We start from the raw sequence: 20,647 nt of genomic DNA, 5'->3' as shown, positions 1-20,647 counted from the left end.
TGTGAGGGGAGTAGGGGAGGTTTCCTGGGAATTGAACCCAGGAATACTTAACCACTGAGCCACATCTCCAGTCACCCCCCTGCCCCTTTTTTTGCACATGCACACAATACCTTTATTTTATTTTTCAAGTGGTGCTGAGGATCAAACCCAGGGCCTCACATGTGCTAGGCAAGTGCTCTAAAACTGAGCCACAACCCCAGCCCACTTTATTTTTTATTTTGAGACAGGGCCTCACTAAGTTGCTTAGGTCCTTGCTAAGGTGCTGAGGTGGGTTTTGAACGTGCGATCCTCCTGCGTCAGCTTCCTGAGCCACTGGGATTTACAGGTATGTGCCATTGCACCCAGCTCAACTTTTTTTTTAAGAGATGGGGGCTAGAGATGTAGCTCAGTGGTACACTTGCCTAGCATGCTTGAGGCCCCAAGTTCAAGCCCCTGCACTGTAAAAACTTTTAATTAGAATAAGTGAAAGAGAACAAGAGATGAGGTCTTACTATATTGCCCAGGTTGGTCTCCAACTCCTGGCTCAAGGAATCCTCGCCTCAGACTCTTGAGTAGTTGGGACTATGGGTGCTTGCACTCTCTCTCCCAATTTGCCTCTCAGTTTTGATTAAATATGTCAGCAAGTTCTATAACTGAAGTAGGTATGAGAAAGGGAAGTATATTTTGCACCTTGAGATTTGGGGAAGGAGGGAGGCATATGCCTATGTGAATCTAATCCTCATAGGGCTGGGAATATATAGCTCAGTTGGTAGAGTACTCGCCTCAAATGCTTAAGGCTCTGGGTTCAATCCCTAGCACCACAAAAATAAATAAATAAATAAATGAATAAATAAATTATATATATATATAATATGCATATATATATATATAAATGACTTCCCTAATTTTGGAAATGACAACCATCTGAAAAATGTGACTAACTTTGCAGCTCTAATTAATGTAAGAGAAAAAAAAAAAAAGATGATTTTTCACCATGAAGAGATTTACTGTAAATTTAGTGATATTAGCAATAAACTTGTGGGTTTTATTCTTTAAATACTTGTTTTTTTAAATTTAATGTCAGTCCTAAAACAGTACTCCTTCACAAAACTCTCCCTAAGTACTTGTACTTTCTTACAGGAGAGTGGTATTATTAAATCTGTTTTTCTAAATTAAGTTAAAAATATATTTAAAGGTTAGCTCTAGAAATAAAAAATATTATTTTCTATAAATCAGTCTGTGCAGCAGGACTTCCTGCATATAGCTGCCTCTTAACAAATACTCATGAATGACTAATTGATCCACAAATAACTGAAGCAAGAGGAGGAATGTGTCAAGCATGAATTCTATACATTCTAAGCATTCTATACATGTAAGTTCATTTAATCCTCATAATAAAACTATGAAGTAGAGTTAACCCCATTTTGATAAGGAATACTACTGGGAGACATTTCATTGCCCAGATCTCAATACAAACTGCAGTACTATTCTTTCTACTTTACTCTATTACTAACTTGTTTTAAGAAAAGTCTTTGCCTTTTCTTTTGTATTTTTCTTCCTTTCTTCATTCTTTCGTTTGTTTTATCTTCCAATTTTTAAATCTCTTAAATTTGGTGGGGAAGGAGAGAATTATAGAAATTTAAAATGAAATTATTATATTATTCCATCTTTTCTGCAAATTCATATTAATGTGTATAAATGTTCTTCAGTCATATTTTAAGAACCTAATAAGCAAAAGGGTTTCCCTTATTTTCTTCTATTTCTGAAGTTACTGAAAGTGAATTTACTATTTATATGTAAACTGCCTGTTAAATCATCTGATAATTCATCAGGAGAGCAATGCCACTAAGTAACTTACATGTTTGATTACTCTTTAAAAAGTTCTGACACCTGTGGATAATGAATTAAATGTGAAAAAGGAATCAGAATATCCTACTTCCTGTTTTTGCACCTCCACCTAAAATTAAGAAATTCTATTCCTTCAAAGAACATTTATTGAATATTAAAAGCAATTATAATAGAGGTCTTATTCTGAATTAGAATCTGTCTGTAAATATGGCACTTGTCAGATATGTCTTTAAAATATGGCACTTGACATATTCGTAACCTCAAAAAGCTGATAAAGTACACAAATTATATACATAAAAGTAGGAGATAAATGCCTTTAAAAGAAATATAAAAGTTATAAAGTTATAAAACTTCCAGAGAGAGTTGTTTAGTGTTATTCTGTTTTAAATTTGTATAATTCTGTTCTTCTCTCACCAGATGTAAGCGATTTAGAATTCTTCTAACATACAGCCCTCTTTCTCAACTGAGATTTTCAATGTGCAATTTCTATCCTTTACTAGTAATACTCTTCTAATTCATTCCTTAAAATAAAGTTCTTCGGGGCTAGGGCTGTAGCTCAGGGGCTGAACGCTTGACTGGCACGTGTAAGGCACTGGATTGGATCCTCATCACCACATAAAATAAAGGCATGTTATCCATCTACAACCACAAAAAAAATTTTTTTAAATAAAAAGAATAAATAAAATTCTTCTAAGATTTCCTTGAATCACTCCCTAATAGAATTCCACTTTCTCTGCCCTACACAAGTTACTATTGTTTACTTATATTCCACAGAAAGTGTCCGTGTTTTTGTTGGTTGGTTGGTTTTTCTTTGCCCCCAGACCTGGGGATTGAACCCACAGATCTACCACTGAGCCCTTTTTATTTTAAAAAAAGGTCTTGCTAACTTGCCCAGACTGCCCTTGAACTTGTCCTGCCTCGGTCTCTGGAGGAGCTGGGATTACAGGCACCTGGCCAGTCCTTCCTTTTAAATTAAGCAAGTTAAGTACAAGGTTTATAAATACTAAACTGAATTTTAAAAATTAAAAATTTCAATTATCACACTGGAGGTGTAACTCAGTGATAGTGTTGCTTAGCATGCACAGACCCTGGGTTCAATTCTTAGTTCCAAATAAATAAATTCCAATTCTTGCAAAACTAACTGATCATGAGTCAATGTTTCTAAAGATTGGCAGAGAGGGTTAAGAGTTCTATCAAATAACATAAATATTTATAATATCTGGGACTTCAGCCACAAATAATAAAAACGAAGTTCAAAAAATACCATTTCAAAGGAAGTTATACAACGTTACATTGTAACTGGACCTAACTCAAAACACAGAACACTAGTTTTCTGTATCAAATTATGAATTTGAGAGACCATTTCTCCAGCTTCCCTATGTAGCACTAAATGTTAGTTGTTCACTAATATCTGGTTCTTTCTTTTATCTAATTGAGATGAGTACATGATCATCCAGTTAGACACATTTTCCAGCCTCTCTTTCCCAGCTAAATATGTCTCAATGAGTCAATTATCAGACATAAAACATGAGTCAAAGTGAAACATGCCATTTCTATATCATGCTCTCAAAAGAATGACTATGCACTCCCTATTGTCCTTTCTCCCTTACTACTAAGCAAATGTGCAATCGCCATAGTAAATGCAGAGATGAAAGCCTATACTAAAACAAAGCTATTTATATACCATAGTCTTACACTGTATTGTTACAAGTGAAAAATAAACAATAGTAACATAGTCTCTTACAGCAGCTTGGCCTTCAATTCAATTGATTTCTGACATTTACCACCATTAAAAGATAAAAGTTCAAAAGCGGTTTTTTCCTTTCCATGCTTTTCTACATTTCTTTCTTATGACCATCTATAAGGGTAAAAAGACAGAAAACTCTTAAATTCCAAACCTTAGTTGGCAATGAACAGCAGCATTCAAATTACACATTATTCCATCAAGTTCTTTTTCTCCTGATCTTCTAAACTACACTCCCTTCTCATCTTCTAGGTTTACATTTCCTCAAAATGGAGGGCATTACCTTCGAAAATTAGTCACCTAAGGAGAGATCCATGGTTTTGATAGTTCTGGGAATCACTATTCTAACACACAATTCAAATTTCTTATGAGAATGTAAAAGTACCTTGGAATGATGAACATATAGTTCCCTAAAGTAGAACAGGGCTATACAAACAGGGAAGAAGATCACATAGTAAGACATGTAACATTACTATCACACATCACCATCATACAAACGGGCCTTCTTTCCTGAACTAGTGTTTACAGGTAGTTATTCTCAGGTATTAGACACGAAATAACATAAAACACTTATAATATTCTGAACAATAAAAAGCTCAAGACATTAAAAAATGAATATTTCAGATTGCAAAGTTAATATGTTATATTCATTTCCCTGAATTTCACATTTGTATAGGTCCAATTAAAAAGACTCTCAGGAAAGCACTATCTGTATGGACACTTAGAACTTCCATGTGTTTGCAAGGTGGCCAAGAAAAATCCTCAATAACTCTCTTGAAGCTCAAAAATCCAAATGTCTAAAATTCAAAATTAGAAACATTCATAAACACTAGTAGCTCTGGGTCCACTCATTCTTAAACAGAAAACGTTTCCTAGCATTCACAGTCTATCTCCAATATGAAATGATTTCTACTGTGTAATTTGAAGCATAAACAGAGTTTAATTTTGTAGAATTCACTTCTGTTTTGAATAAACTAAAATGCCAAGAGAAACCCCTTATTTACTCTGTGGATTGTAGCACAATCTGAGAAAGAATACTAGATGGTAACCCAGTGAACTGGCCCTGATCAGTTCTGCCACCAGTTTCCCTCCTGACTAGCAGCCCACATCCATTCCAGGAGGATGTCCTCTCCCCATTTTTCCCACACAGACCTTTGCTGAATTAAAGTTTGTAAGTAAAAGGTTTTAGAGAGGGAAAAAAAGAAAAGGAACACTACAAAATAATTTTTAAAGCCTTGGGCTCTCTAAGGAAACATGAGAGGGTCAAATAGAAGGATTATAAAAGATAAGCTCCATTAATGGTTGGGTAACTTCTAAGTTGTCCAGGAAAAATAAAAGGCCTATAGTTTCCCAGAGCTAATTAATGATATTTTGGAAATAGTGTAAAAACATCACCTAATTTTTATCTATGATATGCCCACAACTATTAGGAACTCAAAGGCCTTAAACTTCTTCCTACATGTGAGAAACTAGTTTTGCCAATGTATGAATTTGGCCTCACAACACTTAAAAACCACCACCACAACAGAAATGCCTCTAAACAAAATTATACTACTTTGCCTTCTTAATAGGTTAAACTTAACTAAACATTCTCTATGATTCACAATCATTAATAAGATAATCAACTAAACATGTTATAAATACTAATCCAGCTCTGGAAATATTAATTCCCAAATTGCCTCACAACTACATTTGTAACATTCTTGCTAAATTTATAAATTTGAAATGTGACCCTCCTTTACTGGCATGATACTAGCTATCATTTTTTGCCCCTATCCATATGTATTTTTCTAGTAGTACCTCTGCCTGTCCCTAATTTGTTATTTCTCTTCTATGTCTGAAAAATAAAAAATGACAATTTCCCAGAACTTGGAAAAGTTCTCAATTAAGACCAAAGGTCACACCAAAAAGTAAAACTTCCAAATCTTTGTAATTACATTTGCTTGAAAAAACCCAAAGACCAGAATTTTTCATTAAAAAGGATAAAATGCTTAAGAAAAAATATCCTGATATTTGATATCTATTTGCAGGATTCGTTTTCTTAAAGCCAATAATATTTTACTATTTGAGTTCTATCTTTATTTCCTTGATTTCTTCTTTTCAAGTTAACCTGTTCAATAAAAATGATATTTTGATTTCTTCACTAATTTTCAAGTTAACCTGTTCAATAAAAATGATATTTTGGCAATAACCTGACTCTCTTTCTTTTTCCCCTTTGTTACCAGGGATTGGACCCAGGGTGTAAGATTCATAATTGTGAATAAGATCGTCAATTGCCATAATGAACATGCTATAAATATTGATGCAGCTCTGAAAATATTAATTCCCAAATTAGGTAAGCGCTCTACTACTGAGGAACATCCCCCATTCAATAACCTGACTCTTCATTCTGAAAAAAAAGTAGAATTACAACTATAATACATCACTACTAATCCAGAATATTTGCAGCTGGTCACAGTGGCACATCTGTAATCCAGATGCACTGGAGGCTGAGGCAGGGGGATCAAAAATTCAAGAGTAGCCTGGGCAACTTAGTGAGACCCTGTCACAAAATAAAATTTGAAAGGGTCCAAGGATATAACTCCGTGGTAGAGCACTTGCCTAGCATGTGTGAAGCCCTGGATTCAATCCCTCATACTGCCAAATGATAATAATAATATAATAATGATAATTCCTGGAATCAGCATAGAGATTTAATGGAGAATGAATTTATGCTAATTAGGGAACTATCATTATGAGATAAATGTAACAATTAAATGCTATCTAGGAAAGTAAAATGATTTTTATCTTTATTATGAGATTAGACCCCATCTTGGCCAAAAAGGAAATAAATTACTTTTCAAAATTCCTCCATTAAAAAAAAAAATTCTATGTTAAACAAATATTGTATAATACTTTATTTTACAAATGATTTTCCCAACTTCTAACTTCACATAGGTATTACTTTCATGTCTCATCATCTTAAATGCAGATTTAAAACAAATACAGACCTAATATCCTCACATAACAACCCAATTAACATACCAGCACCAGGAAAACAATAAAATGGCATTAAAAAGTCATAGGCATTAGCCAGGCATGGTAGTGTAAACCTATAATTCCAGCAACTGGCTGAGGCAGGAGGATCACAAGTTTGAGGCTAGGCTCAGCCACTTAGGGAGGCCCTAAGCAACTTAGTGAGACCCTGTCTCAAAATTTAAAAAAATAAAAAGGGCTGGGAATGTGTCCCAGTGGTTAAGAGCCCCTGGGTTCTTTAAAAAAAAAAAAAAAAAAAAAAGTCACAGGTATCACAAATTTTTCTAAGACTCCTAAAAACAATACTTTTGTTTATAGAAGTGTATATATTCATATTCCTAAAAAACAGCAAAAAGATTCACCCCAATTTAGATTTAATATAATTCTGTTGTTGTCTTGTTTTTGCTTTTTTGGTGGTGTTGGGGATTGAATCCAGGGTCTCATACATGCAGGCAAGCACTCTACCACGGAGCCACATCCCAGCCCATAGATTTAATAGAATTCTGAACAAAACCATTAACTGGCATCTTTAAAAATGTAACCAAATGAATCTAAAGATCATCTGCGAAGTCAAACAGATAAGATTAGCTAAAAAAATTGTAAAGAGGAATTGTGAGTGTATTTATATAGAGTATAGCATTACAAACACGTATTTATATAATGCATAGCCCACTGTAAATTTTAAAAACGCAATACTGCTTTAAGAATAAGTTCTTGAAGCACTGGTTGTTAACCTGTTTTTAGATTTTATATTACATATTCCTTTGAGAAGCTAAAAAAGTTGTAACTATTTTCCCAGAAAAATGCACATATGCACACTCACATTAAATTGCATACATCAAGGAACCTCCAAGGGTCAATGGACCCCAGGTTAAATATCCCTAGTGAATGAACATACTTGCTTGCTCAAACGTAATACATAAGTTATGATCAGAGAAGTAACCAAAGCAAGGGATGAATCAACAACACAAAATTCTGAGAAAACTAGACATTTTAAAAAAATGGTTCCTAACAATCCATCTTTATACACAGTATGTGAAAATACATGTATATGTCCACGTAAATTAAAAAGCATTTTTAAAAGTTCATTAAAACTTCCAAAAAAATTAAGTTCTGGCTGGGCAAGGTGGCACACACCTGTAATCCCAGTGGCTTGGGAGGCTGGGGCAGGATGATTGAGAGTTCAAAGTTAGCCTCGGCAAAAAGTGAGGCCCTAAGCAACTCAGTGAGACCATCTCTAAAAAATAAAATACAAAATAGGGTTGGGGATATGGCTCAGGGGTCAAGTGCCCCTCAGTTCAATTCCCAATATCAAAAATAAACAAGTTCTAGAAGAAAATTAACAAAGGAACATTTCATCTCTCAATAGATAATATTTTATCTGCAAAGTAGTTCTGAATGAAGTTATAAACAAAAATGGCAGTGCATTTTACTACATATATATGTAAAACTTCTGAATACATAAAACCAAAAACAGAAGATAAAAAACTAAAGAAATGTTTAAAATTATTGCAACAAATATGAAAAGCTGAGGGCTAATATCCATAAAGAGCTGTTACTAATAATAACAACAACAAAAAAGCATTAACATCCATCTTGGGGGGGGGGGAGCCCAAATCTCAAATGGTTAATTGACACAAAAAATAAGAAAATACAAATATAAAAATCTAAAAGGTCAACCTCATCACTTGTTTAAAAAAAAAAAAAAGTTAGTGAGCTACAATATCCTCTCCCCACCAACCAACCGGCCTAATTGATAGAGATATGGGAAATGCTTTTGAAAAAAAGCTTTATCAATTTGTTATGTCAAAGAAATATTCTGAGTTACAGAATATGATTCAAGTAGAAGGATGTTCACGATAGCATTATTTATAATAGAAAAATGAGCAACAAAACGGTCAAAAAAAGAGAACAGCTTAATAAGTCACAGTACATTCTTTTTAATGAGATAATATGTGGCCATTTGTAAACATGTCTGAAAAGAATATTTGGTAATTTAGAAGATTTTCACAGTATGGTATTGTGGGAATATATTAGAAAACAGTGAAATGGGGAAATATTCATAAAACTAAGTTAAAAGAACAGGAATTTGGGCTGTAGTACAACTCAGTGGTAAAGTGTGTGCTTAGCACAAGTGTGGCCCAACACTGCCACAAAAAAAAAAAAAAAAAAAAGTAGAAAATAAATTATGGTTCCAATGAAAAGCTAATTGACAAAAACAGTTGTAGGTTGGTCAACCATGCAAAAAGCAGTCCCAAAATTCACTGGACTATTTAGAGTGCTTATTTCCAAATGTTGCTAATTAACATCTCCCAAAAGTTCCATGATGACTATGTTAAAAATATTTATACATATCACATTCAAATCATAAAGAAAAAACACAATTTTAATGATTTACGGTTTAATCATTCAAATGTTTTTTCGTAACTATTTTATGTATAAAATTTATAAAACTACACAAGATTTTAAATAACTTCAGTAAATGTTCATTCCTCAAGGAAACTAATCTAAACATTTATATATCCTTTATATGTCAAAATTTTGTGGCATCATAATCACCAAACTAGTTTCAAAATATGCTTCTGACAGTATAAAAGAACACAGAGTTGATATTCAGATAATTCATTAATCTTAGTACATTTATAGTTACATATGCCTTCTAAGAAACATGACAGCAAAACTGTCCTATCAATATTTACCTTGTATATGCTCTTCAAGTACCTCTTATGACCTTCAATACAAAATCAAGATGCAATCATCTGTATATTCAAAAGAAAGCATAAGCTTAAATACATAAACCAAAGAATTTCATTTTTGTGGAAGTGAAAGTATACCTTGCCCTAAGATCAAAGTTATTATCTTAACCTATTATGTATACATACACAGACACAGAAAACACCCTGTATTTTCAACTCTTAAAATAGCATGCAAGTAGGGAGTGGGAGTTAACCACCTCAGAAGCATAAAAGAGTGAAGACTGCACAACTGCCTTCATTCTGGGTAGAAGACAACAGAGGTCCAAGAATTACATTAGAACAAATTAAGATTGTTGAGAAAAAGGAAGAATCTTTTCTATCATTCCACTCCATCTCATGTGACATCATTAAAAAAAATCTACCAACCAAACATACTCCTTTCAATTACATCTAGTTAATACTTAAGATATTTGTTGTGGGTAATAAAGATGCATTTACATTTAACAACCTAGATTTTAAAGCAATAACCACTTCTTTTGCCAATAGACTGATTCAAACTTAGTTTATATAATGAACCAAGAAACCAAATGCTGTACATATGACCCACAAATGAAGTTTATGAAACTGTTTATAAGTTTTTAGCCTAATAAGCAGCAATTTGCACTAAGGGAGGATCATCAAATCTTATATAACTTACCCCAGGTGTGTTATATAAGATCTAAATATAGTGACACTACCATTTTAAACTAGAACCAGTAACACTTAATAATTACCTGAAGAAACAAAAAACAGAAGCATATCTACAATTTAAAAAAATCAAACACAATTGTGTCTCATACACATATATAGAGCACTGTTTATATTTTTAAACTCCACACTTTTTTTTGGTGATCCACTCAATTTCTTCATAAAGGCCTCAATAACTGGAAATTCTTTGTAGAATTCTTCATTACCAAAATTCACCAAGTATTGTAGCTTACATATTATCACAAAAAAAATGTAAAGAAAATCGACTGATTTCTTTCAAAAGAGTAGCTGATTAACTGAAACAGAAATGGACAACTAATCAAAGGAACTGAAAACATGTAAAATTCATATGTTCAGCATACAAACATTAGAATTAAAACTTCATTGACGGGAATAAATTTAAAAAAAAAAAAATTGACCAACTGGCATTTCACTTTACTTTGTATATTCTTTCACTGTCCCAATATTTCCAAAATTAAAATTCTATTTCGTATATAGTGCACAATCCATTATAACCAAACTGGTAAAAACAGGGTTAAAAATGTATTTGCAAAAATGCAATTCAAATAAATGCACTTCCCGTGAGAACACCACTAGGTGCCGATCTTTATCTCCCTAAAAGTAAAGTGGAGTCCCACAATACCCTAATGGTGAAATTCAACCGAGAACCACAAGTGACAATTTTCACATAAAATTTAATACAGCGTCTCAGAATCAGATAAAAAGAGAGGGAATGAAGGTCGGTATACGGGTACAACATAAAGGAAACGTTTTCCTTGAAACTGTAGGAATTGAAGAGTAACAAAACGAAACCCCTCAAGAATGAGGAAAATTAAATCTAGAACCCAAATGGCGTCCAACAAGAACATTAGATCTTGAAAATGAATATTGCGCTTGCGCAGCCACCGCCCCGCCAGCTGCACAACTGCAGCTAGAGCCCGACCCCGCAAGATCACGTGCTCCCATGCAGCGCCGTCCGCAGATCCGCAACCGCGCAGGCGCAAACACAACTCCCGCAGCCGCCATAATGCGGTCTTGACTCTTCAGAAATACAATAGTAATTTAAGAAAATGTTCTTAGAACAGCCCTTGGGATTCACATATACCTTTGGGGGCGGGAGTTGAGGGAGGGGGAACCACGTTCCTTCCTACAGAGCCGTCCCGCGCAGCCGTCCCCAACGCTGCCGCCTCAATCTCGCGCGCTTCAGTCGCCGCGCCGCCGCTGCCACTGCCGCCGCCTCCGCAGATTCAAAAACAAACCCGCTTCTCCCTTGCACGCGCCGGGGCCGTTATGCAAATTAATGTAGGCGGAGCTCTGCGATCGTAATATGTACCCCGCCCACTGTGCTATTAGCCAATAAGCGCAAGGACTGACCATTCCCCATGCAAATCTCCTAGTTTTTTATTTGAATGAGGGACTTTAGCCCCGCCTCCTGCCGTGGAAAAGAGAACTAAGTCTGAGATGGTGGCGCTGTGCCTTTTAGTTGCGCTGTGAGGCGTGTTTTTGAGTGGAGCTTCCTCAATCAGTGAGTAGCACTTTGTGAGCGCCCTCTATGAGGCTTGGGAAAGGAAGGAAAGAAATAGGTGAGAGTTTAAAAGCAGAGGGAAAGAATTTCAACAGATACATTGATTTATTCATTTCTTTTTTTTTAATTCACAAAATATACTTGAACTGTGTTAATAACCAGGAAATGGAGGAAGCATCCTTTTTTTCAGGTTTTCTGTGATGGAGTAAGTTCCTCAAATCATACTTTGCCCCACTGGAAGTTGTATCCATCCTTGTCGATCATGTGGGGGGCGGGGAACCAACCCTTAACCCAGTCCACAGGATATCCTGGAGAAGTCGCTGCCCTATTGGTTGAGCCATCTGGGCTCATTTCCAGGTACTGCGCTTCTTGCTTGTTACTTGGTGTAGTAAGTTTCTTACTCAGTTTTCTCATCTCTAAAATGGGGATAACAATTACAATTCAACTGGATTCAGTGGGCTAATAAACATAAATGTAGGGCTGGGGAGATAGCTCAGTTGGTAGAGTGGTTGCCTCGCAAGCATAAGGCTCTGGGTTCTAATCCCCAGCATGGCAAAAAAAAAAAAAAAAAAAAAAATTCAAACCTAAAGGGTACTGAAAAATATTAGGTCGTAATTGTTTTAATGTAATTTTCTCTCTTAAATTAATGTATTTGTCCATTATTTATTTAGCAAACACTGTGTTCCAAAACTATGAAAGCTGCCTGTTCTCAAGGAAGCTATACTCTGAACCGACCTGGTAACTTATGACTGTTGTCCCTTTACTCTAGAAGCTTAGGCAGAAGAATTGGGAATTAAAAACCAGCCTGAAGGCAGTGAGACCTGAGACCTGTCTCAAAAAAAAAAAAAAAGAAAGAAAGAAAGAAAGAAATTGGTACTTTGGTGAAGGAGAGAGAGAGCAAATAAGGAATTTTTGTATGTAAGGAAAAATTAGCACCAGGTAGTTAATACTCTTTCATAACTTAGGCCTTTCAACTTACTTGAAATACAGAGTGACTTTTAGGAGTATCTCCTAAACTGGATGTGAAGAATCAGAAAAGCCTTTCTAGAAGAAATTATCTAACATAAGTGTCTTGCCTAAAATCTGAACTTTATCCTGAGAGCAATGATGACTCATTTTAATAAGTTTAAGTCCAGAAATAACACAAATAGATTTGCATTGCTTTGTACTCAGTACAGAACATGGCATATATGTGCTAAATAAATTATAGATGCTCAGGTATACTAAATTATCCTTTATTTTCATTTGTTTAGTACACGGGTACTAATATCAATGTAAAAGAACCACACTGTAATAACAAGAAAAATGGGTTTGTTTTACCTTGGTATGTCTTCTATAAGAAAATAAAAAGAGATCATTTTTATAATAGTATGTTCTCAATTGTGCTAATGGCAAAGGGCAAAATAAAACAGCATTAACCAATTGCTGTATCAGTTTTGTTAGATATGCTTATTTTGAGACTTATCTCCCAAAGATTCCAAATAAAGTTTTATTGACTTTGCATTTTCCCAGATGTCCTTAACCACACATTTCCATTCTCTTCAGATATACTACCCGTTGATTGATCTAACCATTTTTCACTGATCTATTTAACAATAACCGTATTTATAATGCACTCACACATTCCAGGTGTTGGAGATAACCAGAGGAAATGAGACTGCCTCTAATGGGGAAAGAGACAAACATGAGATTGTTAGTTATCATGGAAGTATGTATTAAATATAAAACAAGAGAACTTAAATCTTTCTCATAGTATGCGGAAAACTTCACAAAAGTGCTGAGGGTGTAGCTCAGTGGTATAAAGCTTGCCTACTATTCATAAGACCCTGGGTTCAGTCCTCAGCGCGCGTGCACACACACAAACACATACACACACGCGCGCACACACACACACACACACACACACACCACCCAAATTTCACAGAAGTAGTATTTGATCTGTCTTCATGATGCAAAATTTTTTAAAGTTGCCAGACTATATAAAAGAAAGATAATTCAAGTTAAGTAAAACAAAAAATGCAAAGGAATGAAGAATGAAAGACGCTTGGCCACAACTTTTAGGTAGGATGATATTCAAATATTTATTAATCCCTATGGTACTAGGCACTTCCCAATAAAAATGGAAGACATCTTGAAGACACCTTATTTTGTCAGATGTTAATTCTTCAATTGTAGGATTGTGAGGGTGAAGTTCTTTAGTTGGGGGTTGAGGAAGATTGGGGGAAGAAGGCATACTCAGGAATGGGGCGGCTACTTATTAATCAGTTCAGAAGGATTTCCTTATTTTATCTACAACTACGGTCTTATTACATCAAGCTGAATATTCTAGAAAAAAATGCTAGAGTAAATTGAGATTATAGAATCTCACAGAAAGAAAAAAGAATAAATGTAAATCCAAAAATTTTATAGCAATTAAAAAAAAGAGAGAACTTTAAAAAAAAAGTAAGCTCTAAAAAAAACAGATGAAGAGGAAAGCTGAAGTTTCTAAATACAGTCTTGAACCACAAAACATTTTTGTCAATAACTGACCAAATATATAGTGGTAGACCCGTAAGATTATAATGGAACTGAAGAGTGTCGTCTCATGACATCATAGACATCTTACCATCATAACACAATGCATTATTCATGTTTGTGGCGATGCAGGTGTAAACAAACCTGTGCTGCCTGTCATATAAAAGTATAGCACATATAATTATATATAATACAAAATACTTGATAATGAAAAGAAATGATTTACCAGTTTATGTATTCATTATACTCTACTTGTTATTATTTTAGAGTACCACTGTTCTAAACAGAATTTACTATAAAAGTCTGCTCTTTGATACCAGCCACAGCAACATCATTTCCATGTTGTGTTTACTGAGTCTCTTGATTGTATCAAGAGGTTACATTGAGTAACCTATACCATCTAGGTTAGTGTAAATATATTCTGGGATGTTCACAAAGTGGCAAAATTACCTGACAACACATTTCTAAGAATTTATATCATCACGAAGTAATGCATGACTATACTATAAGTCCTAATCTAAAACTTTCAGTCTGAAGGCTTACTACCTGAATTGGAATCCTGTTTCTGCTTCTTACTTGACTTGTGTTCTGAAATTCTCTACATAGATATTAACTTGTCTATAAAATGAGAATGGTAAAAATAGCCGTGATCTTGTAAAGTTATGATGAAAATTAAATTCCACTAAGATACTTGGAGTAGTACTGTATACATAGTAATAGCTTAGCAAATATTAATTAAGATTACGACAGTACCAGTAGTACTTATGGGAGTAGTAGTAACTCAGCTTGCATAGTTTGTATCTGTACTTCCCTTGCTCTTATTAAAAAATAAGATGAGAGGATGTAGCCCAGTGGTTGAGTGCTTGCCTAGCATGCATAACACACTGAATTCCATGCCCAGTACCATACATACATACATACATACGTACATAAAAATAAAAAAGGAGAATTCCTTTGCTGGGCATGGTAGCACACACCTGTAATCACAGGTACTCTGAAGGCTAAAGCAAAAGGCTCACAAATTCATGACCATTCTGAGCAACAAATTCAAACTAAAAAAAAAACAACAAAAAAAAAACCCCTCAGGATGTAACCCCTCAGGTTAGAGTACTAACCTAGCATATGTGAGGCCCTGGGTTCAATCCCCACTACCATAAAAGAAAAAGTAAAGCAAAGAAGATGACTCAACCACAACCTAATAATTTCTACTACTGACCTCTAATTTACAAAGAAATTTACTGAGATGTTAAGCAGGCAAACCTGGGAATACTCAAGAAACAACTCCTGACAATAGAAAGTGTGGTTGTCAGAATTCTAAAATGACACCTATAACTCTCACCCTTAGGTGCTCACACCCTACATAATTCTCTCCCCTTAAATGTGGGCAGTACCTGTGATTTGCTTTTAGCCAACAGAACATGACAAAGATGAATGATTTTTTGCAGATATAATTAAGATCTTAAATACATTGATTTTGAGCTAACCAAAAAAGATTATCTTTGGCAGACCTGACATGATCTGGTTAAAAAATACTTTAAAAAGGAATTGGACCCTTCCCAAGGAAAAAGATTTTACTTGCTGTTTTGAAGAAAGCAGCCATGTTGAAGAAGATCACACAGAACTACAGGTGGCCTATCAGTTCTTCAGGTGGCCTCTAAGACCTGAGAGTAAGACCTAAGAGTCAGTCAAAATACCAGGGCCCTCATATAGTCATGAGGAAATAAATTCTGCCAACGAACTAAATGACTTAGAATCAGATTCATCACCTATCAGCCTTCAGATGGAAATGCAGCTCAGATGCTGTCATTTAAATGTGTCCCTCAAAACTTGTGTTGGACAATGGACTATTACTCAGCCATAAAGAAGGATAAAATTATGACATTTGCAGGTAAATGAATGGAATGGGAGAATATCATGTTAAGTAAAATAAGCCAATCCCAAAAAACCAAAGGCAGAATGTTTTCTCTGATAAGTGGATGCTGATACATAAAGGTGGAAGGGGAGCTATAAGGGAAGAATGAGGAATATTGGATTGTGTAGAGGGGATAGAGGGGAGAGGGTGGGGGGAAGGAAAGAAGGTGGGATGAGACAAACATCATTACCCTATGTACATGTATGATTACATGAATGGTGTGACTCTACATTGTGTACAACCAGAGAAATGCAAAGTTGTACCCCTTTTGTGTACAATGAATCAAAATACATTCTGATGTCATGTATAACTAAATAGAACAAGCAATTTAAAAAAAAAAAGAACTCCTGTGTTGGAAACTTAACCCTCAATGCAATAGCATTAAGAGATGGGATCTTAGCCAGGCTTAGTGGTGCAAGCCTATAATTCCAGCAATTTGGGAGACTGAGACAGAAAGATCACAAGTTCAAAGCCAGTCTCAGCAACCTAGGGAGATCCTATCTCAAAATAAAAAGTAAAAAGGGCTAGGGATGTAGTTCAATGGTAAAGTGCCCCTGGGTAAAATACTCAATACAAAAAAAAAAAGGGAGGTATCTTTAAGAGATAATTAGTCATGTGATTCAACCTTCATGAATGGATTAATGCCATTATTTCAGGAATGGGTTCATTATAGCAAGACTGGGTCTTTTACAAAATTGAGTTTAGTTCCCTCTTGCTTTTTGGCATGCTTTTGCCATGTAATTCCTTCCTTTGACAGAGCAGGAAGGCCCACACAAGATGCTAACCCCTTGCCAGGCATGGTGGCACACACCTATAATCCCAGCAACTCAGGAGGTTGAGGCAGAAGAATTGCAAGTTCACAGACAGGCTCACCAATTTAGTCAGGCTATAAGCAACTTAGTGAGACTCTGCCTCAAAATAAGAAAAAAGGATTGGAGATGTTATTTAGTGGTTAAACACCCCTCGGGTCAATCTTCAGTACCAAAAAGAGTCTAGCCCCTCAATCTTGGACTTTGCAACCTCCAGAACTGTTAAGAAATAAATCTCTGCTCTTTATTAATTACCTTGTGTTGGGCATGCTGGTACAGCAGCACAAAACTAAGACATCCACTACACCTTGATTGCAGCCTTGTGAGACCTTGAGCCAAGGATCCACTTAAATCAGGCCCAAACTCCTAACCCATAAAAACTATGAGATAATAAATGTGTGTTGTCTTGTTTACTAAATTTGTAGTAACTTGTTAATCAGTAATAGAAAACTAATATTAGAAGTCACCAGTAAAGGGAAAAGCCATCATAACCATCTTCCAAAATTGATAGGCCACATACATGACTGAAATGGTTCCTATTATAATGTTTAACTAGGGTTCGCTGAAAAGGAGAGATCCAGTATTGCAATGATACTCGGGCAATATTTTAGAGGGCCTCTATAAAAACACATATTTAAAAGAAGAAATAGATTCCTTTGCTCAGAATCTGACTCTCAGCCTTACCATAATGGGACCTGGGACCTTAAACATCTGCTCTCCTAATATTATTCTCTATATACCTTCCCCAGGGGAATGCTTTGTACTTCTGCTCTGTGTCCTCAAAACAAAAAGAAACTATCAGAATGAGGTGAAAATCAGTGACTTGAGACACACACAGCTTTGGAGTATGTAAAGGTATGAGCAGCAGAATGACTTAGATAAGAAAAAAGGCAAATGAATTTCTCATATTCTTTCTGTTAGCAAAGATTCAAAGGATTTTTGCACACCAAAGCAATATCTTGCTTTATGCATGTTCCAGTTTGTGGTTCTGTGGGTACTCAGAAGTTTTCACAGTATTTCCAATATTTGTACATGGCTGCTGGAAAAAATTTTGGTAATAAAAATTTTAAAAACATAAAGTAATTCATATTGTATCCATATATCATACATGTAAATGTTGATGTAACATATATGAAACGTGATATTTAATTTTTAAATTGGCAGCTAAATGACATTGAGTTCTAGAATTGTAATTTTATTTCAGTGAAAATATTTCATAAGACTACTAAGTTTTAAGAATATTACTCAGATATATTTAAATCATTTTGATTTAAAAGTTCAATATTACAGTTTTTACTCTCCCACTTAGTTATATTTTGAATAATTTAAAAGAAAAACAAGTTTTAAAAAGCATGTAAGCATGCTGATTTTAAGTCCTTTGGGTATATACTGAGGAGTGGGATAACTGGGTCAAATGGTGGTTCTATTCCAAGTTTTCTGAGGAATCTCCATACTGCTTTCCATGGTGGTTGCACCAATCTGCAGTCCCGCCAGCAGTGTATGAGTGTACATTTTCCCCTACATCTTCACCAGTATTTATTGTTGCTTGTATTCTTGATAGTTGCCATTCTGACTGAAGTGAGATGAAATCTTAGTTTTGATTTGCATTTTTCTATTTGATAGAGATGTTGAACAATTTTTCATATATTTGTCGATCAATTGTATTTCTTTTTCTATGAAATATCTATTCAGTTCCTTAGCCCATTTATTGATTGGGTTGGGTTTTTTTTTTTTTTTTTTTTTTGGTGTTTTTGGGGTTCTTTATGTATTCTGGAGATTAATGCTCTGAGGTGCATGTGGTAAAGACTATTTTTGAAAATCAAAAATAAAATATTGACAAACCACAAAAGAAAAGTGTGTAAGCAATTTAAATCATGATATTTTGGAGATTTTTATAAAAATATATTTGGATTTTATAAAATTTGAAAATAATTCCATTTTGTTGGAGTTTTTTCCCTGTTAATCCTTTAATAATATGTATAGATTAAGTTTGAGGAAGCAAAAAAGTGCATAAATGTGGACCTCTGAAAAAGTAGCTCAGTGGCAGGGTCGTTCCTAGCATATGTGAAGCAGGGAGTGGAGTGGAGGGAGGAGGAATCTTCCCCTAAGTACTACTTAATACTTTTTTTTTTTTTTTTTTGGGTGCTGGGTATCAAACCCAGGGCCTTGTGCTTACAAGGCAAGCACTCTACCAAGTGAGCTATCTCCCCAGCCCCCCTACTTAATACTTTTTAAAACTGGAAAGAATAAAAGTGAGACTTGTGTCAATCATAAACCACAAAAAAATCTGTAAAAATGATACTTTTTTGAAAAATTTATTACAGCACTAGGGATGGAACCCAGAGCCTTAGCAACCTTCTACCAGTGAACTGTATTCCCCCAGAACTATACAAATTTTATTTAATGAAAATTACTTACCAATTAAAACAGAGAAAGGAGAAAAAATAATCCCATCCAATCTTCAACAGAGCAAATCATTTATTAAATAGTTGATTATTTATTGACAAACATAATTGGCACACAATAAAGCATACAGGCAATTAATAGGGCAGTGCAACACATTACTTTTTTTAAATAACAAAACAAAATGAATAACTTGAAAGAATGTAAGAAATGCTATATGGATCTAAATTTTGTTTAAAGAGGCTGTGAAAATCTCAATGTGATGGTCATTGGTGAAATTATTTTATAATATTTCAGAGAGAATAGTTTACCATAACATATTATAGCATGAACATGCTATGTAAAGATCTTGTCTTTTTTTTTTTTTTAAGATCTAACTCTCCCTTAAGAATTTTACTGATAATTCAGTTGGGTGCAGTGGCACATACCCATAATTCCAGTGACTCAGGAAGTAGGAAAGGCCAGTCTCAGCAACTTACCAAAATACTGTCTCAAATACAAAAAAAAAAAAAAAAAAAAAAAAAAAGAGAAAAGAAAGCATAGCCAAATCAGGTAACTTCCTTCTACTTAATCACTAGGAATTATCAATAAAATTCTTTTTTTTCTTTTTTTTCTTTTTTTTTTTTTTTTGAGATGGGGTCCTGATGTGGTCCCCGGGCTAGTCCTGAACTCCTGAGCTCATGTGATTCTTCCACCTCAGCTCCCAAGTAGGTGGAACTACAGGCATGTCCCACAGCACCTGGTTTTTGCTATACTATTTTTAATAGTAATACAGATGTAGTCATATATTATATGCTGGGCAAATATAAATGGGTAGGAGGAAATAAAGGGATAAATTTGAAGAAATATATTCCTTTGATATTGTACCCATTGAATAAAAGGACAAAATGCTATTTTAAAAAGAAGACAGACTTACAATGGCATTGAAGTGAATATAATACTTAGGAATAAGCTTAACTGAAAAGGCCAAAGACTTGTACACTGAAAATTATGAAACATGCTAGAAGAAATTAAATTAGGTAAAAATAAATGAAAAGTCATTCCTTGTTCATAGACTGGAAAACTTCATATTGTAAAGATGGCAATACTACCCCAAATCTACAAATTTACAACAATCCCTGCCAAATTTCCAATGAAGACATCTGAATAAATAAAAAAGCTCACCTTAAAATTCATATGCAATCTCAATATGTAATCTAAAAAGTCAAAATAATCTTGTAAAAAAACAAAGTTGCAGAATTTATTCTTCCTGATTTCAAAACTTAAAAAGCGATACAGCACAGCGTAAGTACTGGCATAAGAATAGACACATGGACCAATTAAATGGAATAGAGCACCCACAAATAAATCTTTATTTTTACAACCAATTGATTTTTCTACAAGGATCTAAAGACAATTTAATGGGGAAAGGAAAATCTTTTCAACAAATGGTATTGAGAAAACAATATTCATATG

At 34.6% G+C, this 20,647-nt stretch overlaps 1 protein-coding gene across 2 annotated transcripts in view; it reads right to left on the bottom strand.

The window, feature by feature from the left end:
• The window catches only part of Atf7ip (activating transcription factor 7 interacting protein), a 105,207-nt gene extending 93,922 nt beyond the window's left edge, over positions 1 to 11,285 (bottom strand). Inside the window, exon 1 of one of the 2 annotated variants that reach the window (XM_047548370.1) lies at positions 11,135 to 11,285. The gene's annotated coding sequence lies outside the window, so the exon portion shown is untranslated. The remainder of the gene's footprint in view (positions 1 to 11,134) is intronic. The other variant, XM_047548373.1, reaches the window with a different exon arrangement.
• Between the last annotated feature and the right edge of the window lie 9,362 nt (positions 11,286 to 20,647).

This window comes from Sciurus carolinensis, chromosome 4, assembly GCF_902686445.1.
Source record: "Sciurus carolinensis chromosome 4, mSciCar1.2, whole genome shotgun sequence".
Taxonomy (NCBI): domain Eukaryota; kingdom Metazoa; phylum Chordata; class Mammalia; order Rodentia; family Sciuridae; genus Sciurus; species Sciurus carolinensis.
The sequence above is the reverse complement of the archived record's forward strand: the minus strand, read 5'-3'. Positions and strand labels throughout refer to the sequence as shown.